Genomic DNA, 16411 nt, shown 5'->3' with positions numbered 1-16411 from the left:
CTATGGGCCTGTAAAATTAAAAACAAGTTAGTTACTTCCAAGATACAATGGGGGTACATGCATAGGGTAAATATTCCCTTTCCAAATGGGAGAAATTGGCCAAAACAAAGGAGCCACAGTCCCCATGCAAGTCTGAAACTTGGTCAGGCAGTCATTATATCTTAAAGCTCCCAAATCTCCTTTGACTTCATGTCTCACATCCAGGGCACGCTGATGCAAGGGGTGAGCCCCCAAGACCTTGCAAAGCTCTGCCCCTGTGGCTCTGGAGGGTACAGCCCCTGCAGCTGCCTTCATGGTCTGGTATTGAATGCCTGTGGTTTTTCCAAGCACATGGTGCAAGCTGTCGGTGGATCTACTATTCTGGAGTCTGGAGTATGGCAGCCTTCTCACAGCTCCACTAGGCAGTGTCCCTGTGCAGACTCGATGTTGGGGCTCCAACCCCACATTTCCCCTTTGTAATGCCCTAGCAGAGGTTCTCCATGAGGACTCCACCCCTCCAGCAGACTTCTGCCTGAACATCCAGGCATTTTAACACATCCTCTGAAATCTAGGCAGAGATTTTCAAAGCTCAACTCTTGTCTTCTGTGCACCCACAGGTGCAACATCATATGGAAGCCATCAAGGCTTGGGGCTTGCACCTTCTGAAACAATGGCCTAAGCTGTATCTTGTCTCCTTTTAGCCATGGCTGCAACTAGAGTGGCTGGGGTGCAGGACACCAAGCTCCAAAGCTGCACAGAGACGAAGGACCCCGAGCCCAACCCACAGAGCCATTTTTCCCTGCTAAGCCTCTGGGCCTGTGAGAAGAAGGGCTGCTGTTAAGATCTCTGACATGCTCTGGAGACATTTTCCCCATTGACTTGGCTATTAACATTTGGCTCCTCATTACTTTTGCAAATTTCTGCAACCAGGTTGAATTCCTCCCCAGAAAATGAGTTTTTTCTTTATAGTCAGGCTTCAGATTTCCCAAACCTTTATACTCTACTTCACTTTTAAACATAAGTTCCAATTTGAAACCATCCTTTTGTGAATGCATGTAACAGAAAGCATTCAAAACAATACAGCTCATTTCTTGAATACTTTGCTGCTTAGAAATTTCTTTTGTCAGATACCCTAAATTATCTATCTCAAGTTCAAATTTCCACAGACCTCTAAGGCCGGGACAAAATGCTGCCAGTCTCTTTGGGAAAGCATAGCAAGAATTACCTTTATTCCAGTTCCCAACAACTTCCTCATCTCCATCTGACACCACCTCAGCCTTGACTTCATTGTCCATATCACTATCAGCAGTTTGGTCAAAACCATTCAACAAGTCTCAGTAAATTCCAGACTTTCCTACACTTTCCTGTCTTCTTCTCAGCCCTCCAAACTGTTCGAACCTCAGCCTGTCACTTGGTTCCAAATTTGCTTCCATATTTTCAGGTTATCTTTATAGCAGTACCCTACTCCGGTTACCAATTCTCTGTATTAGTTCATTTTCACACTGCTATAAAGATACTACCTGAGAATAGGTAATTTATAAATACAAGAGGCTTAATTGACTCACAGTTCTGCATTGCTGGGGAAGTCTCAGAAAACTTACAATCATGGCAGAAGGCAAAGGAGAAGCAAGAACCTTCTTCACAAGGCAACAGGAGAGAGAGCGCACAGGGAAAACTACTATTTTTTAAACCAACAGATCTCATGAGTTTTCATATTATCATGAGAGCAGCAGGGGGGAAACTACCCCCATGATCCAATCACCTCCCATAATGACCCTCCTTAGACAGGTGGGAATTACACTTCAGGATGATATTTGGGTAGGGATACAGAGACAAACCAAACCATATCACACAGTTTTTTGGGAGGTGGACAGTTGATACACCAATAATTAAAGCAATAAGGTAAATGCAGAGACAGGAAGCAGGCAACCCAGAGGAGGCAAGATCCAAATGCCTAGGGATGAGATGATGCAGTTGAGGAGTCAATTTGTCCTCTAGATATTGGATACCAACATTTTGCATAGGACTATTACACTTTTAGCACTGTACATTATTTAACCCAGAAACTCCCTCAGTTCCTGGCAAACCAGGTCAATTGGTCACTCTATCTAGACCTTCAGTGCCTAGCACAAACTTGTCCAAACTTGCAGCCTGTGGGCTGCATGTGGCCCAGGATGGCTTTGGGTGTGGCCCAACACAAATTCATAAACTTTCTTAAAACATTATGAGGTATTTTTTGTAACTTTTTAAAAGCTCATTAGCTATCTTTAGTGTTAGTGTATGTTATGTGTGGCCCAAGACAGTTCTTCTTCTTCCAACGTGGCCCTTAGAAACCAAAAGATTGAATGCCCCTGGCCTACCACTATATATGGCACAAAGATGAAATCCAAAGGGTATACTTAATTAGTTGACATATAATCTAAGTAATCATGAACAGTAAGTTTTAACCAAGCATATGGAAAAGGGATTGCAAGGCTGTCTGGAGGAACAATGCAGGCAGAATTGCTAGAAAACATGCACATGGTTTGAAATTATAAGTCATCTTGTGTGATGGAAGGAGCAATGAGTACAGGAAAAGAGTTGGTGATAAGACTGCAGAAATAGACACGGTTCAGATGATAAAATTCAGGTTGAGGAGTAAGGGCTTTATTTTATCCTATAGTCAATAAGAGGATTAATAGGGAGGCATTAACAGAGTCAGCTAGCTCTGAGATAATACGAGCATAGGAGTGAAGAATCCAAATTTCTTTACATGTTTGTATATCGGTCAGGACCCCATGTGTGACAGAAGAAAAAGTCTCAAGTTGGAGTTAAAATTCTCCTGCATTCTGGTCAGATTCTGCTACATTCTCCATGTGACCTCGGGCAAGTATCTGTATTTCTCCAGCCTTAGGAATTCTAAAAGGAAATTCTTAAATTTTAAAAAGGAAACAGTGGTATCTATTTCTAAGTCTTTTGTAGAAGACTGTGAGAAAATACCTACAGATGAGCTCTGAAAAATGTCAGGCAATACAGAAATCTAGGTTTGGAATTTGTAGTTGGAATGACTAATAGATTGGATGGCTAATGGTGTAAGAGAAAAATGACTAAAAAAAAGGAACCATATTCATTAGCAATTGAAGTTACTCTTGAATTGGCTGTGCAACTTCAGCAAAGCTATATAATAGTCCTATAACTTGAGATAACTCAACAATAGCACAAACGGTCACAATTAATATTAATTATAGATAACTGATACATGATATGGATTGGCCTATGATCCCAATACAAAAAAGAGTCACGTTTTACCTGACATGGAAGTTGGACTAACTTACAAAAGAGTTAACAGTCCATGAGTCTGATATAATATGTTTGATTAAACGGTGCCTATCAAAACCTCTGCTACTGAATTCCAACAAGCGTCTCCCTTGCTCCCTGAGTGAGACTTTATTGCCCTGGCTGTCAGCACTGTGAACATTCCATTGTTTCTATTTTCTTTGAGATAAAAACTTCTAAGTACATGAGGGCTGCAAGTGTTATTTTCACCTATGTATCTCCAAATACTGCAATCACCTTACATCTGGCCCATTTCCATGATGTCTGCTCTAAGAACCCAGTAGCATAAAGGTCATGGCTTGTTTGTTAAGAAATTCTGGGTCACTTTGGTTTATTTATCTTTTTATTAAAGTTAGAAATTATACCATGTCTGTTTCAATGAACAGAATGTTTGTGTTCCTCCCCACCGAATTCATATATGTTGAATCTTAATCCCAATGTGATGATATTCAGAGGTGGGGCTTTTGGCTGGTAATTAGGTCACAAGGGTAAAGCCCTCATCAGTCGGATTAGTACTCTTATAAGGAGCGGCCGAGGAGTTAGATAGCTCTCTTTCCTTCCTTCCATGTGAGGCTACAAGAAGGCAGCCATCTGCGATCTAGAAGAGGGCTCTCATGACAATCTGAGCATGCTGGAATGCTGACCTTGCATTTCCAGCCTGTAGAGGTGTGAGAAACAGGTATCTGTTGTTTGTAAGTCATTCAGTCTGTGAAACTGTGGTATAGCAGCCCACACTGGTTAAGACATCTGTAAACATAGCTCACTCGGAATAGCAGAACTCAAAATAAGCACGTGGACCACAGAGGTCATACGAGTTGAGGATCCTTGCATCTTGTGTGTCTTGGGTTTTGGTCTCAGGTCTGCTGCTAACTGCCAGTATAACCCTAGGTAAGCCTCTTGAATACTCTGGAGCCTGAATCCCAGTTTTTAATCTGTGAATTGAAGAAAGGTAATTTTATTTGTTTCACCCATCTGTTGTTCTATAAATAAATGAATTATGGTAAACGTGCTTTGTAAACTAAAATGTTTAGCAGGGATATGAGACTTTTAAAAAGAATGAGAAAAGTTACAAATTTTAAGTCAGAAGTTTGATCTTCCACCTCCATGTTGGGAAATGATGGACGAGGCATCATTAGTATCTTAGAGGAGTTCAGAGTTTCGCTCTCGAGTCAGAGTGCTGAGGTTCAAATCACAGTACCACATTTTGCCAGCTATGTGTGTGGCCTGAGACAGGTTACTGAACACATTATGTTTCAGTTTCCTCATCAGATAAATGTGGGTGATATTAATTGGTTACGATATTAACATAAGAGTGTGAATATATATCAATAGAGTCTATACTATGTAGTTGATCTGAGTGTTAGGTGAGTTAAAAATCTGCAAAGCCCTGTGATCAGAGCCTGGCACACTGACATTTCTCAATCTGTGGTAGTCATTATATTTGCTTCGGTTACCTTTTCCAAAATCAAAAAGACTAGAATACCTCTGCCTAGAGCAAAATACAATGAGTTTTAAAATACTTTATCAACTTCAAAAGACAGTTCAAATTTCAGTAGTATGTATGAATAAATACTGATGAAATGCATTTTGCTCAGCAGGGTGGAATTCCTGGATATTGGGTCACACACATATGCACATATACACACATATGGCCAAACCCACTCACACACATGGTTACACACTCAGAGACACACGCACACACACATACAGACACACTCTCATACACATGTACAAATGCACTAGAGTTCTGATCTGCCTCAGTGCAAAATCCACTTCCATTTTTGAATGTTAAACCTGGAGGAAGAAGAACTAGGGTCTTCTGGAAAATACACAATTTAATTTGTTTTCAGGGAGTCCCCTATACCCCAGAGATCATTAAGCTACAATTTAGAGTTATTAATCTTGAACAAGGCAACTCTTTTTCCTTTTTGGGTACTCAGTTATTTCAACTGTAAAATGAAAAACTTGGTACATAAGAGTCACTCTATGAATATTTGTGGAATGAAAATTAAATGATCAAAAAGTAAAATTATGAGAAATTATTATTGCTATGATGTGTTTATTATGACAAAATCTTTTGAGGGTGCATTTTTTAGAAAAATTCTGTTATGCAATGATTCCCAAAGTCAACCCAGGCACAATTACCTTTTTTTCTGTAGATTACCAAAATATTCATAAAACTCAATAGTTAGGAGTGAATGTGTGTGAAAAAGTTTGTCCATGAGACTCCAAGTCCTCTCTCTTGGGAATCTCAGGCCTCTCATTCATACACTCATTCAACAGCTCTTTGCGGAATACCTCCTTTATCTCAAACATTGGCTGGTGGACAATGATAGAAAAATGAAATCGACAGGTTCCTGATTTTAAGGAACACACAGTCCAAAGGGAGAGTGGGAAGATATACAGTGGGTGTGGCAAAGATTTTCTGCAGGCGGTAACGTTTCAATTGATGAGAAAAGTAAGCAGGAATCCATCAAGGTTTTAGGGTGTTCTGCCAGTGGGGTGCAGATTGCCAGAGACTTTGTTAAGAAATGCTCTATGTGTGCACCCAAAGTGCAGGAGCATTCCTGCCATGGACCATGGGCGGAAACTCAAGGAGACTGAGCCACAAAATGCAGTAACACTTAAAGTCCTGTCTCTGACATGAAAAATATCATCTGCTAACACCTAATTGACCAAAGTACGTCCTATGGCCAAGGTCAATGTCACAGAGGAGCAAGTCACATGTCAGGCGAGCCAATTGTTTAATCTTATTGCGGAAAAGGAGTAAAAAATTGAGAACAAAAATATAATCTTCCATACTAATTTTATTAAGCTGATAATTTAGTAGGACCAATGAGCTTCGAATAATAATAGGAGGTGAGATTAAAGCCTAAAGTAGGGACAACACCTTGTGATAAACACAGTTCATACAGGCAAAAACCTGAGAGTTCTTTAACACTTTATTTTCTCTTTTCCCGAAAGTTAGCCACTTTCTACTTCATGTGAATTCCATTGATAACACTTAATAGTGCTTAGCAAAGTATCTGACACAGAGTTGGTATTCATTGTATGTTTGGTAAATGAATGCATATATGATTGAATAAATATATGGCCATGCTGCCAGCCATTTCTTGCAAAGTCTGTTGAAATTAGTCTTGAAGAAAACTTTCTTCAAGTAGGTCAAGTCCAGGTATAAGAAGGAGACAGTCAAATGGAGCACAAGATAGGCCCAAGGATTTGGGATGCTCAAGTTGTGGGTCAGAGGCCGATGATACAAACAGAAACCGGGAAGACACAAAATAATATGGAGCAGGGCGGGGGAGCAGCATAGGCTCTAGAAGGCTGACAGTCACCATCACACTCTTGGGAAAGGAGAGGTCAGAGAGGGCCAATGGGCCTGCTGGGTAAACAATCAGGATTTGAAGATTCAAAAGAAATAAAGAAGATGATTATAAATGCGGAACTAGAGTTCACAGAGAAGCTGTGCAGTGCACTGGAATAAATAAATTCTGGCTTCAACTCTGTTCCTGACTACTCTTAGGCTGTTATGCAAATCATTTTCTTTGTATAAGCCCCAGTTTCTTCCTAGGATAAATTCCTCCATTACAGAGGCTTTTGTGAAGCTCAAGTGAGATGATATACATGGACATACTTTGGAAATTACAAAATACCTAATAAAGGTGAGAAGTTGGTATTATTTCGCTCACTGAAGACATTGGAAAGAGAGTGATCGTGAAAAAATGTCAAGATGCCCCTGATATTTTTAAGTACTCATTCACCTGTCTGCTTCCACGAATGACTTATATGCTTTTAGATTATTGAGATGTCAATGTGTTCTCTATATCCTCCTTGTAACTAGCTCATTAGCTGATTCCATGTGGTCTACTAAGTATTAAAGCAATTAATAAAATCATTGCAAACAACCTTAGTGCTGGCCTCTTTGTAATCCAATTTCCCAATGACAGTGATTTTATAGCTAGGTCCCTTCCCCCCACCCTCCTTAGAGCTGGGACTCCTGCCTTTCTGACAGAGAAATCTAATGATACAATTCAGTTTAAAAATTTCTTAACTCACTAAAGTCTAGAAGAACGAAAGCATGATATTCAACACTGTTCAACATATTCTCTCTTCTCCCTACCTTTCCCATTTCATCTTCCACAAAGGCATACAGAGCCACTGAATTCTAGAAATGCTCCATGCTCTTTTCAAGTCTTAAAAGCTTCACTGCTATTCCTTGCACCTGGGATTTTCTTGTCATTTCTCACTCGACCTCTACCCAGTAAACTTCAGTTTACTCAAACAGTCAAAGCTTACACATCTATTTTCCTCATTAGCCCAAGACAGAGTTTCACAGTCTTGTCTCTGCTGGCAACCACCACATCTCCTGGAGTGATGGGTATGTGACTGTTCTCATGGCTAAAATTACTTGTGTTTATTTCTTATCACCAGCACCCACTGCAGTGCTTAGAAAGAGAAAACATGCTCAATATACGTTTAATGCAAAGACAGAAGAAAGAGTATTACTTTTTCCAGTTGTAGCACAGGAGATATTCCTGGGAGGACATCTAGGAAAGCATTTCCTATGAGTCTTTACACAGTGATCCCTATGGCGTAGAAGGAAAAAATAAATAACAACATTTCAAGCTTCTCAATTTTGCCCAGCCCTCAAGAGCTTATTTCCTATGGAACATTGACTGTATGGAATTAAATTAGATTTTATCAAATAGTAATTTGCCACATATGTAATACATGAAGGTGTGTGATTGATGTGGAATCTTGAAAAATCATTCTAAATGTCAGAAGGACAAATGGATTAGTGAGAGGTATAATGTCTGATCATAGATGTGGCTCTGTATTAAGTTGGCAAAATCAAAGCCTTACTTAAAGGTAAACTACCTCACTCCTTTCTTAAGTGTCATTGCCAGTAAGACCAGCATAGTGGAAACAGCTCAGTTGTGTTGAATTCAAGCTATTTAATTGGCTTCCTTTGACTGACTCTTCAGAGCATTTGTTACTATCTTTGTTGGTAAATATGTGACCCTGGATGTTTTATCACTTTAATTTTTGTATCACTGGAAATTAAGTGTATTTTAATATTTGATATTTAGGACCAGGCACACATCTGTAATCCCAGCACTTTGGGAGGCCAAGGCAGATGGATCACTTAAGGTCAGGAATTTGAGATCAGCCTGGCTAACATGGTGAAATCCTGTCTCTACCAAAAAATACAAAAATTAGCCAGGTGTGGTGGTACATGCCTATAGTCCTAGCTATGAGGGAGACTGAGGTAGAAGAATTGCTTGAACCCAGGAGGAGGAGGCTGCAGTGAGCCTAGATCGCACTACTGTACTTCAGCCTGGGTGATAGTGTCAGACACTGTCTCAAATAATAATAATAATTAGTTTTAATATAACTAGAAATGAAACTTCCCATAGAACATAAATGTATCTTTTCCTTGCCTTTTTTTTTCCATTTTAAGGTTATAAGTTACTGTCATGAACTAAATTGTGTGTCTCCCAAATTCATATGTTGAACCTCTAGCTCCCTATGTGACTTTTTTGAAGATAAAGTTTTTTTTTTCTTTTTTGATTTTTGTAGGTACAGTCTTTAAGGAGGTAAGGTAAAATGAGGTCACAAAGATAGGTCCCTAACTGAGTAGAACTGGTGTCCTTAGAAGAAGATGAAGAGATACTAGAGCTCTCTCTCTCCCTAGTGCACACAGCAAAGGTCAGACAGAGAGGCCTCATCAGACACCAACTCTGAAGGCACCTTGTTCTTGAACTTCTGACTTCCAGAACCGTGAGAAAATAAATTTCTGTTGTTTAACCCACTCAGTCTATGGTATTCTGTTATGACAGAGTAAGTACACCAATATAGCTACATAGAGTGGAATACATAGAATTTAAATTTACATTGCAATATGTTTTAACATATGCATATACTCATATAACCTTTCCCCAGTCAGAAGAGAACATTTGCAACATCTCGGAAAGCCTGGCCTCTCTGCCACCTCCCAAGGCAGTCTGGATTCAAACTCCCACCCAGGGGCAACTGCTACTCTGATTTCTATCTCCATAAATTAAGCTTTGCCTATAATAGAATTTCAAATAAATGAAATCTTACAATATGTACTGTTTTGGTCAGAATGTATTAGCTCAACATTATCTTTTTAAGATTCGCCCATGTCATTTCATCCATACAAATATTGATAGTCCTGAATGATATTTCATTTAATAAATATGTCATACTTTATTTATTCATTGTCTTGTTAACAGATATTTGAATTTGTTTTATTTGTATATTATGAATAAAGCTGCTCTGAACATTCTCATAAAAGTCTTATTGCGGCATTTGTTTTTATTTCTCTTGTTAAAATAACTAGTAGTGGAATAGTGTGATCACTGAATATTTACCTTTGTAAGAAACTACCATAGTACTGCAAAATGCTTGTAATGTTTTACATTTTCAAAAAAGAAAAACAAAACACTTTTTTTATAGTTCCACACTCTCACCAACATTTTGGTGTAGTGGCTTTAGCTATTCCTGTGGATTTGTATTATATCACAATTTGATTTGAATTTGCATTTCTCTGATGATTAATAATGCTGAGCACATTAAAAAATGTAATGTGCTTATTGGTCTTTAGGTATCATTCCCCCTTTTTTTTAATTGAAGGAATTCTTTTTTTCTGCAAAAAGTTCTTTCTCAGATATCTGTGCTAATGATACATTTTAATTTTATTAAAAGAGTAATTTGATGAACTGAGGAATTTAATTTTTATAAAGTTCAATTCATTACTTTTTAATGTTTTCTGGAACTGTACTTTCAAAAAAGTCTTTATCTACTGTGCCTTGATCACAGAGATGTCTTTCCTGTTTTCCTCTAGAAACCATAATTTTAACCTTAAAATTCATGTGTCAGATCCATTCAAATTTACTCTTGTACATAGGATGAACCAGGGGCTGACAATAGTTTTTTTCCTATGGCTATCGATTTGATTCTGCAAAACTTATTTAAAATGTTAATTTTCTTCCTTGGTTTGTTACCTTTTGTTGAGAACTAATCAACTTGATAATTATAGGTATATTTGTAGAAACCATAATCTGTTACATTAATCTATTTGTTTATCTTTATGCAAAATTCACACTCCCTTGATCACTGAAGCTTTATATTAAATTCAATTTTGTTCCTTTTTAAAACAGTTTTGGCAATTATAACTTTTGAAATGAATACATGACTTTTACAATGAACATATGACTTTTGAATCATTGCGGCAAAATCCTACTGTAATTTTATTAGTGTTGTATAAAATCTATCAATCTGAAAAGAACCAACCCAGGAACAATATTCAATCTTCAAAGCTGTTAATATAGTATATTTTTGCATTTATTTGAATTTTTAAATTTATTTCAGCGATGCTTTATACTTTTTATTAAGTTTTATAAATGTGTCCCTTAGTTTATTCCTAACTTTTGTCATCATCATGTTATTGCAAAAGCTACACATACTATTTGTTTGCTTGTTTGTTTTCTTATTGCACTGGTCAGGTGCTCTAACACAATGGGGAAAGCAACATCCCTTTTAATGGATGGATATTATTGTCCTTTTTTTTATTATGGCTTCACTATTAAATAAGATCTTAGCTGAAGATTACTTATACATGTCTTTATCAGACTGAGGAAGTCCCCATTTATTCTAAGTTTGCTGAGAATTTGTATTAAATAATATTTCTGCATTTATTGAAATGACTAAATACATTAGTCATTTATCTGTATTGAAATGACTAAATACATTAGTCATTTCAATAATCTGTTAATATGATAATGTATATTGATTGACTTTGCAATGTCAAACCAACCTTGCATGCCTCGAATAAATGTGACTTGATTACAGTCTATTATCAGATATGACTTGTTAATATTTATTTTGTTAAGAATTTTTGCATCTGCTCCTGAGAGAGATCTGTCTTGAGATTTGCTTCATTGTAATACCTGTCTGGTTTTGTTGTCACAGTAATGATAGCTCATAAAATGAATTGGAAAGTGCTTCCTTCTCTATCTTCTGAAAAAAAGATGTGCAGTACTTTAAACATTTGCCTGAATATATTAAGGAAGCTATGTATGCCTAGAGTTTCCTTGACTAAAATATATTTAATTAGAAACTAACTTTCTTTAATAGATACACAGCTTTTTCTATTTTGTCTTGAGACAGTTTTGGGAATATGACTTCAGGGAATTTTTCTATTTAATTTAACTTGAAGAATTTATTATCACAAAAGTTTTCATAATTATCTTTTGAGATTCTTGTAATATTGTTAGAATTCTTGGCGATGTCTCCTTCATTCCTGATATTGATAATTTGTGTTTTCTCTCTTTCTTTTCTTGATCATTTAATCTAGAGGTGTATTGATCTTATTGGTCCTTTCAATGAATGATGATTTGTTTTTGTTGGCTGTTTGCTATTCTTGTTTATGTGTTTCTATTTTCATCCTTATTATTTCCTTTCTGTTATTTAATATCAATTTACCTTTCTTTTCCTAGTTTCCAAATGTTTAAACTTACATTATTAATCTTAAACCTATCTTTTTAATTAAGTCATTTGAAGTTATAGATTTTTCTCCAAGCAATGCTTTAGCTTAATTCCACAAATTTTATCTAAATATTAGAAACAGTCATTTTATATTAGAAATTATATGTAATTATCTTTAAATTATTTTATCTTGCATTATTTTGTATTTAGTATTGATTTAATTATAAATAATACTATTATAGATTATTACTTTGTTCCAATTTATTACTAAATATTTTGGATATTTTTAGAAATATTTAATTGGCTTCTAATGCAATTTTATCATAGTCAATATGTTTGCCTTAATTTTAAAGATTATTGAAACATTTTATTGTCCAATATAAGGGCTATCTTGAATGTTTCTGACATTTAAAAACAGCATGCATTCTGAGATCTCTGTTGCCAAGACCTAAAACTAGTTCCATTTATTTGTCCCGTTTTTCATGTCATTGTTGTTTGTACAAGCAAAGAATAATTCCGAAATCCATTATCCATCATAACCAAAATGGAAGTGCCTTTTTGTCTTGAAATTTAATACTAAATCATAGACATTTCCGTGACTAGCAAGTAGCTCGTAATCTTTGGGCTCTTATTCCAGAAAAAAAGATATACTTTGCATCCTGAAATATTTGTTATTTGAGTGGATGTGGAGAAAACAACAACCAATACAGATTATGGACTAACTCTAGAGGAAGGGGCTCTGGTGGAATATGGGAGAGCTACAGGCCACTTTCCACACAATCACTATTGCCAGGTTGTCAGTCTGAAAAAATAAAAAAATAAAAAATAAATAAAATAAAATATCTTGCAAGAGAGACAGCTATTTAGCATCTCAGAAATAAAACAGAAAAGTCTAAAAACAGAGAGAACATTCCCTGGTGAGTCAGATGCAAAGGCTAAGGAGAAGAGAAACTAGGAAATGCATAAGATCAATAATATCAAAATAACCAAACAAGGTTTAGTTGTATTCTGTTAGTAATTCTTGTAGTATGCTCTAATGGCAAGTTGTGTTGTAATAGCTAGAGTTGCTTACTAAAAATGGGCATCCGAAGGCCCCACCTGTGCCTTTTAATAACAAAGAACACTACCATTTGCTATTTGTCTTGAAGCATACCAAGTGCTTCCCATGGATTATCTTATTTAATTTTTATAGCCACATTATAGGATAGCTCTTATGAAAAATCACCACTACAAAAAGAACCTGAGGCTTAGATAAGAACTTTGTCTTCTCCAAGTTCACAGAAGCAAGTAGTGGAGTATGTGAATCTCATGCACACTAAGGTTTGAACAACTGGTTTAGGAGTTTACTGCGATGAAAATGATCCCAAGATGATAAAGGTATAATGAATACAGTGTGTGAGATAGAACTACACAAAAACTGCAGGCGGTAACAATATTACAATTGTGTATATTTGTACCTGATCTGCTCTTCTTTGTTCATTCTTGGAAATAAATCAAGGGGGAAAGGTGTCTGGAAGCCAAGGTCAGTACCCACCCAGGAAAAGGACTTGGCCACATAGCTTGTCAGAGTTTTAAATCAGATGATTGGGACCTGGAAGACTTCCATCCTAGCAGGAGAGCAGAGTCCCTACTGTAAAGTTGAGGAAGAAGTTACACATGGATAAACTTTGGTCGACAGGTAGCATAGTGATGAACTAGAATGGGCCCAGGAGGTGCATCTACCGCGAAAGTGTCATGCAAAACAATTCCAGACCCGACGTGCCAGTGGCATGAATAATAGTAATGTTCTCCTTGCTGTGGTTAGGTCTGTCATTGTGTCCGGAGTCTGTTCCTTCCAGTGGGTTCTTAGTCTCGCTGACTTCAAGAATGAAGCCGGGGACCCAGCGGCAACCCGCTCGGGATCCTTCCACGCTGTGGAAGCTTTGTTCTTTCGTTCTTCACCATAAATCTCTCTGCTGCTCGCTCTTTGGGTCCGTTCCACCTTTAAGAGCTGTAACACTCACTGCGAAGGTCCGCGACCTCATTCTTGAAGTCAGCTAGACCAAGAACCCACCAGAAGGAACCAACTTCAGATACATCATGACCACTGAAGAGGAGTGAATATACAGGTAAAAGGATCTCAGGGAAGCAGCTAAGGGGGCTGTCAGAAAGATTTTTTCCCACTAGCTTACCACAAAGAACTATTTGTTAGGGAGACCATACATTATTTGGGTTAAGTACATGCATATATGAGTCAAATATGTACAAGTTGCAAACATGGGTTTGCATTTACCAACTCCATAATTCAGGACATTTTTAACCCTTTCTGAACCTTCAATGTTTGTCTATAAAATGAAAATAATTCTTTTCAGAGCATTTTGAATAATTAAATTAAATCATATCTAAAACACTGACAGTCAATACATGTTCCTCCCCTTGTACTGTTTTAGAGAAACGGTGCTTACAAGTGTGTACTGTGGTGTCACTGGCCAAAGGAAGATGTCCAGGTGGTATATGGGTCTCTGCCCAGAAAATTCAGGAAGTCCCAACTAAATGGCAGAACAGTCAGGACTCAGAGATCAAAACAAGCAGTGCATCTGGAATCCCTATTTCAGGCAAGATTTCAACCTAAAAACAACTATCACGTGTCTTTGAGATATCCGACTTGGATACTAAGTGCCAAGAACAGGAAACATGATTGATATTGAAGAAAGAAAAAACACATAACAGCTGATTCAAGGAATCTTTTTATCAGTGCAGAAGCAAGTGAGCCTGGCATGGAAGCAAAGACTGGCTGAGATTAGGGTTCCTTAGCTACTTGCTCCTGAGACAGAACTTCTCAAATAAGTTTAAAACTGTATTAGTTATCCATTGCTTTGTAATGGATTTTGCCAAAATTTACCAGCTTGTGGCAACAAACATTTCTTATCCCACGTCATTTTGTGGGTCAGGAATCTGGGAGCGGCTTACCTAGGTGGTTGTGGTTCAGGGTCTCTCATGAGGTTACATCAAGCTGTTGGCTGGGACTGCAGTCTTTTGAATTGTTGACGGGACTCAGCTTCTCCCCAGCTGTTGACTGAAGGCCTCCGTTTCTCACCCTATGTATCTCTTCATAGTCTGCCTAAGTGGTGACATGACAACTAAAGCGATAGATTCTGGGTGATGTCACACTACTTTTATGTCATGTGATTTCTGTTTAATTCTATTGACAGAAGTTAGTCACCAAGTCCAGCCCACATGAGGTGGCACAGGTTTGCACAAAGGTATTAAATCAGGGGATGAGGCTATTTGGCACCTTCTTTAAAACTGGCACCACAGGAATTGTGGTGCCACATTTAGGGTCGACTGTTTTTTCTTGGTGGTGATGAGGGGGTAATTACAAGAAATGGAGTTACAGGAAGGCTCAAATACTGATGGTAAAAAGAGCTCTAATTGTGTGTAGGTTCTGACTATTTAGCTTTCGTATATCAATGCCTATTCTCATCATCTGTGCACAAGTATTTCAACCTCTGAATTACAGTTTAAAAGAATTCCTTTTGTAATTTCATGTAAATTGTATGTTTTGTGTTTTTTAAAAGGAAACATATTCATTGTTTAAAAAATAGAAAGGAAATAAAAGTTCTCTGCAATCACCTCACCCAGAGAAAATCACTATTAATATGCGGATGAACACTTTAGACATTCCTAAACCATATAAACACATATAACTATATATTATGTAATTGTACATAAATTTATAATAATATTGCACCTGCTTGTAAGCAATAGCTTTTTTCATTTGATGGTATGTTATGAGCTATTTTCCATGTCAATAAATATAACTCCATACCATCATTTATAGTGGCGGCAATATGTTGCATTGTATGGATGCTCTATAAGTACTCCTCCAATCACTTGTTGTTTGATATTAAAGTTGTTTCATATGTGTGTTTTTATAGAAATAAAAGGTACGGCTGTAGGAATGCCCAGCTTAAGCCAAACCCAAATTATAATGCTTTCATTATCATTGCTTTCTGTCCTTTTCCATATCTTTTTATAATACAGTGAAAATGTCAATGTTTCTCAGTTATTTGTGAAAGATTTTAAATATTTTTAAGGATTTCAAGAGGCCAGAAAATGCAGAGAAATGTGTAATGCAAGAGGGTTTTCCTGCCTTCTGAGTAGTATGAACTTTATTCATTTGATAAGATCCATAGCTTATACTCTCTCCATTCTCTCATCTTTACATAACACATTGAAGATACAAAGAGACATTTAACAATCGTTGGTGAAATTAGCTCCCCAGACAAAACCTTAGTTTAAAAATGCGCTGAGTGCCAAGCACTTGACTCCTGGCTGTACCTCAATTGCTCCATGCTTAATGGTTTCTCCCCATGAAAGTATATAAAAACTACCCTTGGATCACATAACTATGGTGACCATATCATTCATCACCCAAATGGGACACTTTAGAAAGTAAAATCAGAATTATTAATAATTATATGGGACAATTGGCATAACCAAAACTGTCCCAGGCAAGCTGGGACATACGATCAACCCAAATAGATCGGTTAAGGAAACTGAGGCATAGATTGCTTATGTGAACTATCAGAATTTACAGCTAGTAAATTACACGTCGCCTGTTCCA

At 37.2% G+C, this 16411-nt stretch overlaps 1 long non-coding RNA gene across 1 annotated transcript in view; it reads right to left on the bottom strand.

Moving 5' to 3' along the window:
• LOC117085146 overlaps positions 1-14910 on the bottom strand; it is a 34038-nt gene extending 19128 nt beyond the window's left edge. Inside the window, exons 1-2 of the long non-coding RNA XR_004437816.1 lie at positions 14755-14910; positions 7801-7880 (exon numbers count right to left, since the gene is read on the bottom strand). This is a non-coding gene — a long non-coding RNA (uncharacterized LOC117085146). The remainder of the gene's footprint in view (positions 1-7800; positions 7881-14754) is intronic.
• Positions 14911-16411: the final 1501 nt, after the last annotated feature.

The sequence above is a fragment of the Trachypithecus francoisi genome, unplaced genomic scaffold, assembly GCF_009764315.1.
Source record: "Trachypithecus francoisi isolate TF-2019V2 unplaced genomic scaffold, Tfra_2.0 Lachesis_group1, whole genome shotgun sequence".
Classification (NCBI taxonomy): Eukaryota; Metazoa; Chordata; class Mammalia; order Primates; family Cercopithecidae; genus Trachypithecus; species Trachypithecus francoisi.
The sequence above is the reverse complement of the archived record's forward strand: the minus strand, read 5'-3'. Positions and strand labels throughout refer to the sequence as shown.